Source organism: Mastomys coucha, unplaced genomic scaffold (genome assembly GCF_008632895.1).
Source record: "Mastomys coucha isolate ucsf_1 unplaced genomic scaffold, UCSF_Mcou_1 pScaffold22, whole genome shotgun sequence".
In the NCBI taxonomy this organism is placed as follows: domain Eukaryota; kingdom Metazoa; phylum Chordata; class Mammalia; order Rodentia; family Muridae; genus Mastomys; species Mastomys coucha.
In genome coordinates, this window is record NW_022196905.1 from 186,069,602 (window position 1) to 186,082,993 (window position 13,392).

At 39.0% G+C, this 13,392-nt stretch overlaps 1 protein-coding gene across 32 annotated transcripts in view; it reads left to right on the top strand.

Moving 5' to 3' along the window:
• Sorbs2 (sorbin and SH3 domain containing 2) overlaps window positions 1–13,392 on the top strand; it is a 328,789-nt gene that overhangs the window by 159,538 nt on the left and 155,859 nt on the right. For 28 of the 32 annotated variants that reach the window (XM_031339657.1, XM_031339658.1, XM_031339672.1 and 25 more), the window contains one exon: window positions 187–325. The exons of 3 other annotated variants lie outside the window; for them this stretch is intronic. The gene's annotated coding sequence lies outside the window, so the exon portion shown is untranslated. Of the gene's footprint in view, window positions 1–43; window positions 72–186; window positions 326–13,392 lie in introns of those variants that run through there. One more of the 32 variants, XM_031339659.1, reaches the window with a different exon arrangement.

A 13,392-nucleotide genomic window follows, 5' to 3' on the forward strand; every position in this document is an offset into this window, starting at 1 on the left:
CCCGGCCCCGGAGTGGGGGTGGTGAAACGGGCAAGGCATTTTCATCCCTTTGCAGACAAGTCCAGCTGCTGGTAATGCTGAAAATAGCTCAAATACTCCCAGGCTAGGAGCACCACCCAGCAGCTGAGATTCCTTGCCTCTCATTCGCGTTCTCTCCTGACCCCCATCTCCTCTTCCTCCTTGCAGCCACTTGGATTGGACTTAATCTTAAACCTCTGGAGGTCAAGACCTTTTAAAAAGGGCTAAATAAACAATCTCTACATGTAAAAGGCCAGCAGCTCCTACTTCCTCTGTTGAAGCAACTGAGAAGTTCAGCCTCTTCTAGGTAAGGTTTTTATTCGGGAATTACTTGCTTTCTGGTGTGGTCCTGACTAGTGTCTCTAAAATAACTTTTTAGTAAACATGGGAGGAGGCCGAGGAATTCCCAGGTAAACGCCGAGTGTGCCGGGATGATGTGGCAGTAGCATCAGGCATTTTGTGAGTGTGATTGTAAACTTTGCCTAAAGCCCTCTGTCCCTGTGGTGGCCAAGCGCACGCAGACCTGACCTTGGCTGAGTGCTGTCTCAGAGTTTTCATTAGGCATGACTGCCACAGAGCTGAGAGGACCAGTAGACACCGTCATTCCGTTGTTTAGACTACTTTCTTATTTTAACTTTCTAAAGGCGTGCTTTAAAGCCAACAAGACGAAGCCCACCAGGGCAAAGACAGCACCCTAGTGATTGCTCTTGATGGATAGCGAGGCGGGTGTGGGAGAATACCTTCCCCACCAAACGCTGTTTTAGTCACTGCTGGTGTGGAATGAGTTAGGGGATTTTATTATGATGATCACTATTGGGTTTTTATATGTCTTTTTATGTGTACTTTGTGGTGCCCCTTACCCAAGCTGGATCTTATCTAAGTTACTCTCCTATGAGGTAGATTTTCCTGACAGGTTTTTCTCCACTGCCACAGTAAACATTTTTTATGGATCGTTTTCTGGCTCTCCTCCGTCCCCACCTCCTTATGCTTGCACTTGACATTTTGCGAAGTACTTTGATCTGTGGACTTTAACCTCAAACATACCATTTACTTTGATTGTGAATATTTACTATGTTCAGTAAAAGGCTCCCTTTTTTTATTTCTTAATGCTTTGGTAGCAATCCCTTCAGATAATTTCCTGACTTGGGCTCGCCTGCCGGTATGCTTTTGACTTCATTTCTAAAGGAACCTTTAATTTAAAAAGATTTTTTTTTCTGGCAAAGCTCTTTTACCATGTTGACTTTCTAACATAGCTGTTCTTAACCTTGCTGATGTTGTGACCCTTTAAAACACTTCCCCAAGCTGTGGTGACAACCCCCCCATCATAAAATTATTCTCTTCGCAGCTTTATAACTGTAATTTTGCTACTGTTATGAATCATAATGAAAACATCGATATTTCCAATAGTCTTAGGCGACCCCTGTGAAAGGGTGGTTCCCCACCCCCCAACACACACAGGGATCACAACCCACAGGCTGAGAGCTGCTGATCTAACAACTCAAGATGTCTAAAAGCAAGTAGGAAAGACAGATCCCAGAGCCACTCCTGTCAACCCCTACTTAAGTGTCCTGCTTCCCCAAATTGCCACATGCCTTGAGGCTTAATTATTGCTTTTTTATGAGTACTGAAACCCTTAGCATTTCAAGATGCTTTTTGCCAAAAGAGTTTTGGTTAAAATGAACAAACAAAACAAACACAAGCAAACAAAAAACAAATAAACAAAACCCCAAGTATTTAAATGGCATAGTGATCTTTTAAGTAACAAAACCAATAAGACAAAAGAAAAAGGCAGAAGAAAATCAAAAGTTAAATTAAAAAAAAATCTTCAGTAGCCAAAAGTTTTAGTGAAACTTTTTTTTTTTTTTTTTGATGGATGGGATAAAGAATTTAAGACAAACAAAATAAGAAGTGGTTCCTAAAACGGACAAATGTTAACCTGCTTTCTAATCATTAATCAGCTTCGCTATTGTCTTCATGTTCAAAACCTCATACATAATGAATGTGTTTGCTTCCTCCTCCTTTCTACTCCAAGAATTGAATGTTGTTCCTCTTCTGCTGGAGGCTAGGAGCCTGATCCCGCCAGGAAGGCTGTGAGGTCTCAGGCTCTGGCTCCACAGAGCTGACAGTCTGCTCTGTGGACCTTGGAAAGGAAGGAAGCCAGTGGCCACCAGTCGGGACTTGAAGGACGCCGAGGGAGGGGGGATGTTTCAGGAACACATGGAGTTCTCCCTTCTGGAGTGTGGATTATTGTAGGAAAAGCATGTTTGTTCCTAGAACGTGTAGGAGTGCTATTAGTATAGATGCAAAATCAAAGACACAGGAAGGTGTGAGTTTGCGAGACAGCAGACTGCGATCCCATCCCAGCGAGCCATCCGTTGTTTTGTTTCTCTCCCCCCAACCCCCATTTTCATGCCCCTCCGTTTTAACTTTCCTTTGAAACATTGGACTGTTTGAACGTGAAACTCAAGGAGGAACCTAGTGGAGGCCGGCGAGTTTCACATAGGCTCCACATGAATGAAGCATTCTACCCAGCCTCGCTCGAAACCAAGCCCATTTTTGCCAAAAGTTCTATGCGTGTCAGCAAGCCTAGATTGGAAACCTAATCCCAAACCAGGTGACTTCTGGACTTTAGAGGCTTTGTTGTATAAGTACAGAAGCTGTCAAACAAGGGCACTTCTTATTTCCACAACCTCTACTGTAGTTTCATGTGTATACACATTTCTTCCTATTTATTCTATGATAGTTTGAGAACAAGTGGAAGTCTAATATGAATTTCTGTAGATGCATTATTTAAGCATTGGCAAATAGTAGTCTGCATTTTAAATTCCAGCACGATCTGAACAGAGTGGCGCGAACATGCTGGTGTAATTCAGCCAAAGGAAGGAGGTCCCAAGAGAGCTATGGAATGTCTTTCTTTGCTTAAATATACCTCTGTGCTTGTGAAGAACAAACAGTAACATTTTGTCCAGGTCTGTCCTCTTGACAGTGTGCCTTTTGTTCACTCTCCAAAGGTGGTGTCGAATATATTGGTGGAAAAATAATAAACTTCCCCAGACTCCCCCCCCCCACCCGCCTGGTCAATTGATATACTCACAGGGAACATTGTAAGCATTGAAACGTTTGCTACTATTCCTTGTAATGTAAACTGAGAATAAAGGAGTAGTCGGCGAAATCAGCTTCTCTCAGAAAGGTTTGCAGACCCAGAGCTGCTGTGTACGTGAATGGTTTAATGAGACCTTGTCAATAAAGGGCAAGCATGAGTGTGTGTGTGTGTGTGTGTGTGTGTGTGTGTGTGTGTGTGCTTGTGGGAGTGTGCAGGGATACTGGAGGGAGGAGTGGGGAGAATGGTTTTGCAATGCTTTCTTCAGAAAATCCGTGACCTCAGAAACAAAACTGATCAAGGTCAGGATCTAAAAACCTCCCTTGGTTGATCATATAAATTTTGTTGGCTGAATATCAAAATATTTTTGGTATGATTGCTCTCATTAAAAGCATCAAGCATTAGGATTTCAGACATAGCAAATAATCTCCAATGAAAACGGGCCATTTTGGAGGGTACATACTTGTAGAACTTTCATGGGTTGGTCTCAGGAAAGTCATCATGACTCTGAGGCCATCCCAAGACTCAAAGCCACCCGGAAAACTAAGATTCAACTTGACATTTTCTTAATTGGACAGTGTGTACCCAATCTGAAGACATTTCAGAGAAATTAATCAGTGAGCTCAATCAAGATATAGTTAGACTAAACTGGATGATGTTTATGAATACGGATTCATGGTCAGATAAAATCCCAAAAATTTTCTTCTAGAAGCTTCACAGTTTGTCTTAAGTTTAACAACATGTACTTTCACAAAGTAAAGTTAGTATTTTGTAGATAACTTGTAAAGTGGCACTGTAAGAGAGCTACAACAAAATGTGGAGTTGATACATATAGGAAGGAGCTGGTTTAATACCTGCTTCGCTGTTCTTAGTGTAACATTTCTTGGCATATAAAAATTAAATAGTCCCAAATCATCAAGATGAAAAGAAAATGCTCAAATCCAGGTCCTAGTGAAAATAACGCAAAGCAATCTAGAATCATCCTACTAAGGGGAGCATCAGTAAATGCATCCTGGCCTAGGAGTTTAGTCTTTCAGGCAGGTCCATCATCCATAATATCTGTAAGGAAAAGAGCAAAGATACCACACCCAAAATAAAGGCCATGCTCACACACATGCACATACTTCTGTAGGTCGTTAAAGGGCTTTTTCACAAGTGACATCAGCTATCATTTAAGAATGCAAATATCTTTGAATTAAAAATTATTTTTTATGCTTAATTTACTACCAGAAAGAAATAAGCCATTTCATTCTTATATATTTCTTCAAAATATATCACAATAGCCTAATGCTATATAAAATACATTTTTTTCTTTAAAAAAAAAATAGTGTGGTTTGGATGAGGTCAAGATCAGAGTGTCCTTCCTAGTAAATCAAAGACGATTATTTCCATAGCACAGATAATGCACTCATCTACAGAAAAGTCATCAATTTTTAACCAAATAAGGATATTTGAAATAAGAAATATTGAAATGGGGGGCAGTACAGGAAGCAAGGCAAAGTCAATGATAGATCATTTGCCAAGTATGCATGTTACCCTGAGTTGAGTTTGATCTTCAGAAATATCACAGAAGGAGGGATGGGGGAAAGGAAGAGGGGTATGTGGGAGGAAGAATTAAAATCCACTTTAATCCTTACAATACCCACAGTCATACCATACAATACCTACAGTCATACCATACAATACCCACAGTCATACCATACAATACCTACAGTCATACCATACAATACCCACAGTCATACCATACAATACCTACAGTCATTCCAGACTCTGCCCTTCTCTCTAAGACAGTTTTTCACACTGATGTTGGAGCGCATGGATGACTGTAAGGATACAGTGGGTCTGCTCATTGCCGCTCTCGTTTCTGAGCTTTCTATTGAGTTCTCATGGAGTAAGAGCCGGCAATGAACCTCTGAATCAGTCCTATACTCACCGGGCAGTACAAGCCAATTGGTCTACCATGCACAGTCACACAGAGAAAGGACCAGCCTGGAGGAGGAAGTAGACGGTTCTCTCCCAGGAATTTGGTAGAAGACTCCCTGAGTCTCCCGAGATCTTTCTTCTCTTATGTTCACCTCTGTCTTGCTAAGAAACAGATACCTTTGGCAAACTCATTATTTGCTAATGATGAGAAAAGAGGTTCAGATAGCTAACTCTGGGTCGCCAGATCCACACATACTACAGAACTAACCCAGAGCCCCTAAACCAGAGGAAGATGGGTGTGTATGCATCACAGGAGACTTACGTCTGTATTACTATTGACTGATTCACACTAAAATGTAAATTGACTGAACAAGATTTCCATTTCTATTTTTTTCAACCAAACCTTTTATTTTAGATCAATTTGATACTTGGAGAAAAACGTATGAAGATAAGAGTTATCTCATGTTTAATGCTTATCAGTAAAACTTAGGTGATATCCAACTAAAATTAAGCTCATTGATAATGATATTATAACTAAATCACATGCTTTCTCCTCCTTTCTACCTAATGACCTTCATCTGTCCTGGGATCTTTTCCAGACTATCATATTACATGTAACCATTCCTCCTTAGGCTCCTCTTAGCTATGACAGTTTATTTTCTTGTGTTTGACGGCTGCAACAGTTTGGGGAATACTTGTCAGATATTTTATAGACTGCTTTATTGAAATTTCCCATATATTCTTCTTATAACTAACCTGGGCTCACTGGCTTGGGAGAGGAAAATGCCATCACAAATGCTGGTCTCATAAGAACATATGGCAGCTGACACTGTCTTTGAACCTGTGGCTGAGGCAGCATGTAACAGGTTTTATTCCTATAAGGGTACCTTCTATCCCCTTTTCATATTTTACTTTTAGCTTTATTTTTCAACATTGTTATGATAAAATATATGATAGAAAAAAACATCTGGAAGGAAAAGTTAATCGTGGCTCCCAGTTCCAGTGGATACAGGATGTAAAGTGGGCAGAATAAGGCAGCTCCATGGTGGGGACATTTACCCAGTACTGTTCACATGGTGACCAGACCAGGAGGCAGTGAGCCAAACCCTAACCAGAGGGATCAAACATTCAAAGGCTCACTTTTAGTGGCCTATGTTACTGTATAGGCTCCACATCCCAAAGGCTGAGTTTATTCTACAGTGAATATTTGTAATTCTACCCAATTTAAATCTACTTCATTTACTAAAGTCATTGGGAACATATGGGCATTTGTTTTATACTGTAAGTCAGGTGGTGCTTAATATCAAGATCTAAATAGTAATTGGTGAGATTTTAAAAAAAAAAATACTAAATAGACAAGCTTTGGGCCATGTTTGTGAGGGACTGTCTAGATTAGGTTAAATGAAGTGTAAAAAACCGGCTCTAAATGTGGACAGCACTGTGCCACAGGCTCCGATCTCAGACTGGATAAAAAGGAGAGACCCAGCTAAGCCCTGGAATTCATCACTTTCTGCTTCCTGACTATTGATCAGGCCACCTCCTCCTCTTGCCGCCACACCATCCCCACCTAATGGACTCTACCACCTCTGGCCTCTAAGTGGCTTTTTGTCCAGTGTTCTGTCTCAGGACTGAGATAAATAGCTCACACAGTTCACTGCTAATCCAAGGCTATCTAATGTTTCTTTCTCTCTCATTCTTCCAGTTAGGGCCTTGGGTGGCTCTGTGGGTGGCTTCCTTGGGTGGGAGGAATTCATAAAAGGCACAAATATACCTAGTAAGAACCAAAGGTTATGATTAGGCCAGCTGGAAAACCTGTGAGTACAGCATAGAGAGGAGCGTTAATAACTCAATGCAGTTTATATTAGAAAGTTTACTCTTGTGAAAAGATAATTTGGTATTAAGAACAGAGTGGGACTACCCATGTCTGCCTCATTCTAAAGTTCATTTGCACCTGAACTTTAGTGACAGCAACTGAATTTGACTTAATTGGGAAAAGGATGTGCATGTAAAACCCAACATTCGAGGGCCCATAGGGATGCTCAGTAAGAAAGTGGGAGGAACCTAGTTCAGACCCCCCAGTACCCATATGAGTGTTAAGTGGGCAAGGTAGCTTGCCTGTATACCCAGTGCTCTGGAGGCAGAGAAAGGGTATCTAGAATGAGTTGACTAGCTAGATTAGACAAATCAGCAATCTCCAATTCAATAAGAGATCCTTTCTCAAAATGCAGGGAAATGCTTGATAAAAACCTCTCACACACAGACACGTGCTCACATGCAAAGATATATGTAACCATGTATGAACACACACGTACACCCTAATATCACATATACATGTATGTGAGGTTGGGGAGTATGTGTAGCATATATGTTAAAGCACCACACTTTGGTTATTTTAACTCTTTGGAAATTTCGCTCCAAATAAAACTTCCAATTGATTTAATTGCTCTTAACAGGCATGCAGCTCAGTGGTACTTTATTTGTTCAGATTTGTAGACCTTTGCTGGCTTAGAAATTTACTCATAAATGATAATCCTGGTGATCTGGTTTTATTTGAATTGACCTTTTAGATGTTCAATTTTAAAAAACACCCAGGAATGTTGGAAAAATTATATGAGGGTATGCATTATAAGACCTCAATGAACAGAGAATCAAATAGTTTCCAAATACACGCTTTTCACTTTTTTTAATTTTAGTTTTATGTGTTAACACTGAGTGTGATTGTGTGGCAGAGCATTCACACACAAACACACACACACACACACACACACAGGCTCATGCGTGCACATTCACACAGCTGGACCCAGGCATAGCACATGTGTGGGGGACATGTACAGGAGTCAGTTCTTTCCTTCATTGAGTCAGAATCTGTTCTGTATCAGCAGCTCTGCTTACCCCAAACTGGCCTGCCCATGAATTACTAGGCTAGTTTTCTGATTTTTTCCTCCCATCTTCCCCTAGGTGTGCTAAAATTGTAAGTATTAGCCATGAATATCTAGCTTTCTGTGGGTTCCAGGGCTTGACCACTGAGCACGGGTCATCCACCTTGTTGGCAAGTGATTTTAACCCTCAGAGCCAAGACACCAGTCCTCCAAATATAGTTTTATCTATAGGTCAAAAAATATTTTCTAGCTCATATTTTTAAGCATTCTTGTGTGTATGTGTGTACACATGCATGTGTGTGTTTGTGATTGAGCAGATAGCTTGTAGCATACCCACATATCCTCTCCCACTGAGATATGTCCATTAGATTCCCTGCTTTTGCTAAAATGGTTAAATACCATGGGTGAGTATGAGAAGCCATCCATCTAAAGGCAAATACTGTTTTGTAGAGGTGCATTTCGACGAGAACCCAGCTCACCAGCAGGGCTGAAGATTTGGAGGCATGGCATGGTATCTGCATCGCACTCAATAGCATGTCCTTGATTGAGCCTGAACTTTGAGCTCAAGGTAGTACAGAATTGGAGATGGCTCTATTGCCTGCTCAAGGAAAACCCTTGTAACACACCTTCTTCAGTGAGAAGCAAATAGCATTCAAAATATCACCCCTTTGTCGTAGAGTCAGAGGAAGAATACTAATTGTGTTTCTGACATAAAATTAAATTGTCAACATTTTATTTTTATACAACATGATTTTTTTTTATTCAAAGCAGAATAAGTCCCAAATTTCACAGGAAAAAAAATTTTTCTTTAAAATAAAGGAAAGTATGTGGATCACAAGGAATTAGTAAAACAATGAAACATAATCGAGTGAGCAATATTTTGTGAGAAGAGCAATGGAAGTTACTTTTAACAGCTTGGGAACTCTTTATTTACTTTGTGTTTACACATGTGCACTCACATATGCACATGTGTATGTATGGCCACCTATGTATAGAGACCAGAGATCAACCACAGATAGCATTCCTCAGGAGCCCTTCACATTATTTTTTGAGATGAAGCCTCTCCCTGGGACCTGGGCCTCCAGATTTGGCTGAGAGTAGCTGGTAAGAAAGCTCCTGGCACCTTCTTGTTCCAGCTTCTCTCTGAGCCAGGCTTTTTACACAGGTTCTGGGATCCAACTCAAGTCCTCAGGCCTGTGCAGCGAGCTCTTTACGGCTGGAGTAATCTCCCCAGCTCTTAAATTTAATTTTTATTTCATGATAGCTAGTTATGTATACAGAATGTTACTGTTTATCCTGGTTTTGAGCAACACCGTGAATGAATTTCATTTCACGGGCTTTGTTTAAAATTGGCACCCACTCTCTTTGTCATGTGTGGCAAGCTCCATCACTGGATGGATGGTCACGTCTTTTAAACACTTGAGCCTAAAACAAAGTGATAATTATTTGGCTGAGGTGAGAACACCTGACTGTTGTGAGATATTTTCCCTCCTTATATTATTTCATCTGTTTCTGCTCAGAAATTCAAAAGAAGACTACCAGTCATTTACATCTACATAATGTACAATATGTATCCAAAAATGTCTTTTTTCTAATCAATATTCAGAGAGAATAAGGACATATGTATCATAGGACACATTTTACAGCAGACCTTTTCATACTGTTCATGAATATTAAAATTGAGTACATTTAGCATTCAACTGTACTTACCCATTTAAGAATGGCTTTATAGATCAAGAATGAACTAGGAATTTATTAATAGAATACTGTTCTAAGTGACCACAGATGGCCACTTAAATGTTTTAAAATTTCATATTCATTGAATGAAATAATATTACAAAATTTTTTTATAACACCAGTTTTTTCTTTTTTCTTTTAGTTCTACTATTTGATGGAAATCATATAGTTTTCAATTTAAAACTTTATACTCAGACTATAGAAACATCTCAGTATATGTGGAAAAATTAATAAAACCTGATGGAGCCTTTAAAGATTAAAAACTATCCATATGACACAGGGAAGAATTACCTTAATTTGAAAGTGTTGTCTATTATAAACACATATCAACGCAGTATAAAGAAATATATGTATAGTCTGATAGCAAATTTACGTGAAGGATGCCTTTGGGGGGAGGAGATTATGATTAGAGAAGTATATATTGCATTTTAATTAAGTTAATAGGATCTTGTATCAGTATCAATATAGATATAGGCATATAGACATTTATTTTCTCACTTTTTCATATATTTAGTATTTGAACAAAAATGTAAAAAAAAAATCTTGCCTTCATAAGTTACATTTCTTAAGTTTCAGATCTATCTTAAATGCAGAACAAATTCAAAGGACATTTCTCTGATGAGAGAGAGCATACCAATTTATTTTCACTTACAGCATCCCAACTTAACAAAGACAAAATGACACCCAAATGATAAATGATAAATTTGAGGTTAAAATAGGTTAGTGTAGAGCAAGCAGATAGCTTTGAAAACCTGCATTCAAGATCAATTATGTGGCTTGTTATTCCAGATTTTTTTAGATAGTATTGTTTTAAATGAATTATTTATTCTTTAGCTATGAAATAATCATCCACTATGCTTCATGAGACTTTGCAATAAAGACTGAATCTGGCAACGAATGAGTATGTATTGTCTTTGCTCTTTAACACTGCTTTTGCGGTAATGAAATAAAAAGGATAGATTCTTGTTTCAAGAGAACTCATACTATAAAGGTCTAAAAGTGACCAGGACACATAAACAATCCTAATTATTTTTATATATCAGCTGCCACAAATCTATTGTAAACAATGGTGTGGCTCTATATGCTCAGACATACCATGTACATTATACAAAATGTGTTTAACAAAGACTTCACTTCATAATTCAACATGTTTCTTATCATTTGATTTATTCACCAAAGTGGTTATAAACACAGCTGCTGATTACCATTTATACTCAACACTTCTTGATAACGCAGGGGAATGGTGGTAACTTTTCATAACTATTTGGCAGGAACAAATGCTTATGCTTGAAGTTCTTTGTATAGGAAGCCATCTTGTTGGACCAGGATCATTTGTTGAGATGCTGTGTTCTTTTCCAGTGTATATTTCTATACACTGAATAAAAACAATATATCAGGTATCCACTAATGTGCAAATTTATGTCCGTGCCTTCAATTTGATTCCACTGAGGGATATGTCTGTTTTGTGCCAATACCATGCTGATTTTATTACTGTGGCTCTGTAGGGCAACTTGAAATTGGGGAGGGTGATACCTCTAGAAGTTCTTTTATTCATCAAGATTGTTTGAACTATCCTGAATTTGTGCATGTGTGTGTGTGTGTGTACACGTGCATGTGTGCTTGTGTGTGTGTGCATGTATGTGTGAATATGTGTATTTGCACACATGTGTGTGCATGTGTTGCCATGTGAAGCTAACTATTGTCTTTTCATGATCTGAGAATTGATTTGGAGTTTTGATGGGGATTGCATTGAATCTCATTTCTTTCTTTAATGATCTGAAATGTTTTGTTTTTTTTTAATCATACAAGATTTTTACTTTCTTGGTTAGAATTATCCTAAGATATTTCATAGTATTTAAAGCTATTGTGAAGGATGTTGTTCTCCTGATTTCTTTTTGCAATTGGTATATCAGAGGCATACAGTACTGATACATACTAGTTTTTGCAAGTTAGATTTGAACCAGTTACTGTCCTGGAGGTGTTTATCAGCTGTAGGAGTTCCCCACTGGAATTTTTAATCTCTCTCTCTCTCTCTCTCTCTCTCTCTCTCTCTCTCTCTCTCTCTCACACACACACACACACACACACACACACACACACACACACTATCACATCATCTGCAAATAAGCATGTTTTGCCTTTAAGAAATAAAAAGGTCAGACTGATTTTACATCTGCCATTGTTCAAGAGCCTTTAATTCAAAATTATATGCCAGGGGGGCTTATTTAGAATTGGCATGTTTATAATTCCCTCATAGACAATATTTATGAAGTTTATTAAAAGTATCTTAAAATAAACAACAAGCACATGATACATCATACAGTTTCAATAAAAATGAAGAGTAACTTTGAATCTCCTCATGCTGCTGTCATTAATACTGAGAAACAAAGTATTACATGATAAGAAATAATATTTTGGGAATGAGAGAAAGATACAGATTTCTGGCATTAGACACTGATGAGCACCTGCTCTTTGTTGGCATCTATCTCTTCTTTCCTGCTTTCTGTATCACTAGAGCTCCTGATTTTTCTTCAGGGTCTGATCACAGGATTTGCATCGCAATCTCAGGTGCGCCTTTCTTTGCCTAACCATGCAGTTGCTCCCTCTCTTTTGTCTAAAGCCCTAGAACCTTTCCTGAGTTCCACAGCCTCATCTATGATACTCTCCAGCTTTACTCCTCTCTCCCTGGTCTGTCCCATAGGACTCAGACTCACAATTCCAGGGTAGTTCTTGTATGAATGCCTCCTGAATCCCTCAAACTCATCACGTTTAAAATGTACTGTCTTCTACCTCCCTCCTTGCTCTTTCTTACCCAGGAATGTATCATTGTGATGAGATCATCCAGTTATACGGATTGGAATCTTAGACAAATATGAAAAGTTTTCTTCACTCCTCCTTAGTCACCCACCATTCATCGATTCTTCAGCATCGCCCTCACCCTAATTACAACTCTCTTGCAACTCCTTGGCTAGGATTTCTTAGTAGTGCCCTGACTACTCCTGGGTACAGGGATTCTAAGGATACATGACTACCTTTAGTCATTGTTTCTGTTTGTTTTGTGAATCTTACAGCTTCTTGTATTTAAAACACTGCTATACTTATTAATTTCAGAATAATTCTATTCTAGGTCTGGGGAGATAAGTGTACCTGGGAGGCTAAGGTAGAAGAGAATTCTGAGTTTCAAATCAGCCTGGGATGCATTATGAGACCGTATCTCATAAAAGAGGGAAGGGTGAAGACATATGCTAGAATACCATAAAGTTCCCACTCTTCATATTATTACCACAAAGGAAATATAGCTTTATATAATATGCACAATAAAAATCCTAAATAAGCAAGAAATTAAAATTGTTTAACGGAGCAACAGAAGGAAGACATGGGAAATTATGAAAGCTAAATCCCAAAGTGCTAGAAGTAAATGACACACACAAAGAGGATTTCCATATTTGAGCTGAGTGACTTCATAAAGAAGGTTGACTGCTAAGTTTAAAAACCAGCTGAGGGGCTGAGGATGTGAGTAGACGGGAAGACAGCTTTACTAGTGTACATGATTCCCTGAGATCAATCCCCATCTTTACCCTTGTTTGATAAAATGGTGACCATGCCTATAATCTCGGCACTCAGGACATAGAGACTGACTCAAGAGTCAAGGATCAGAAGTTCGAGGTCACCCTCGGCTATAAGCTAAGTTCGAGGCTGGCCTAGAATACAGGAGACACAGTCTAACGCCCCCCC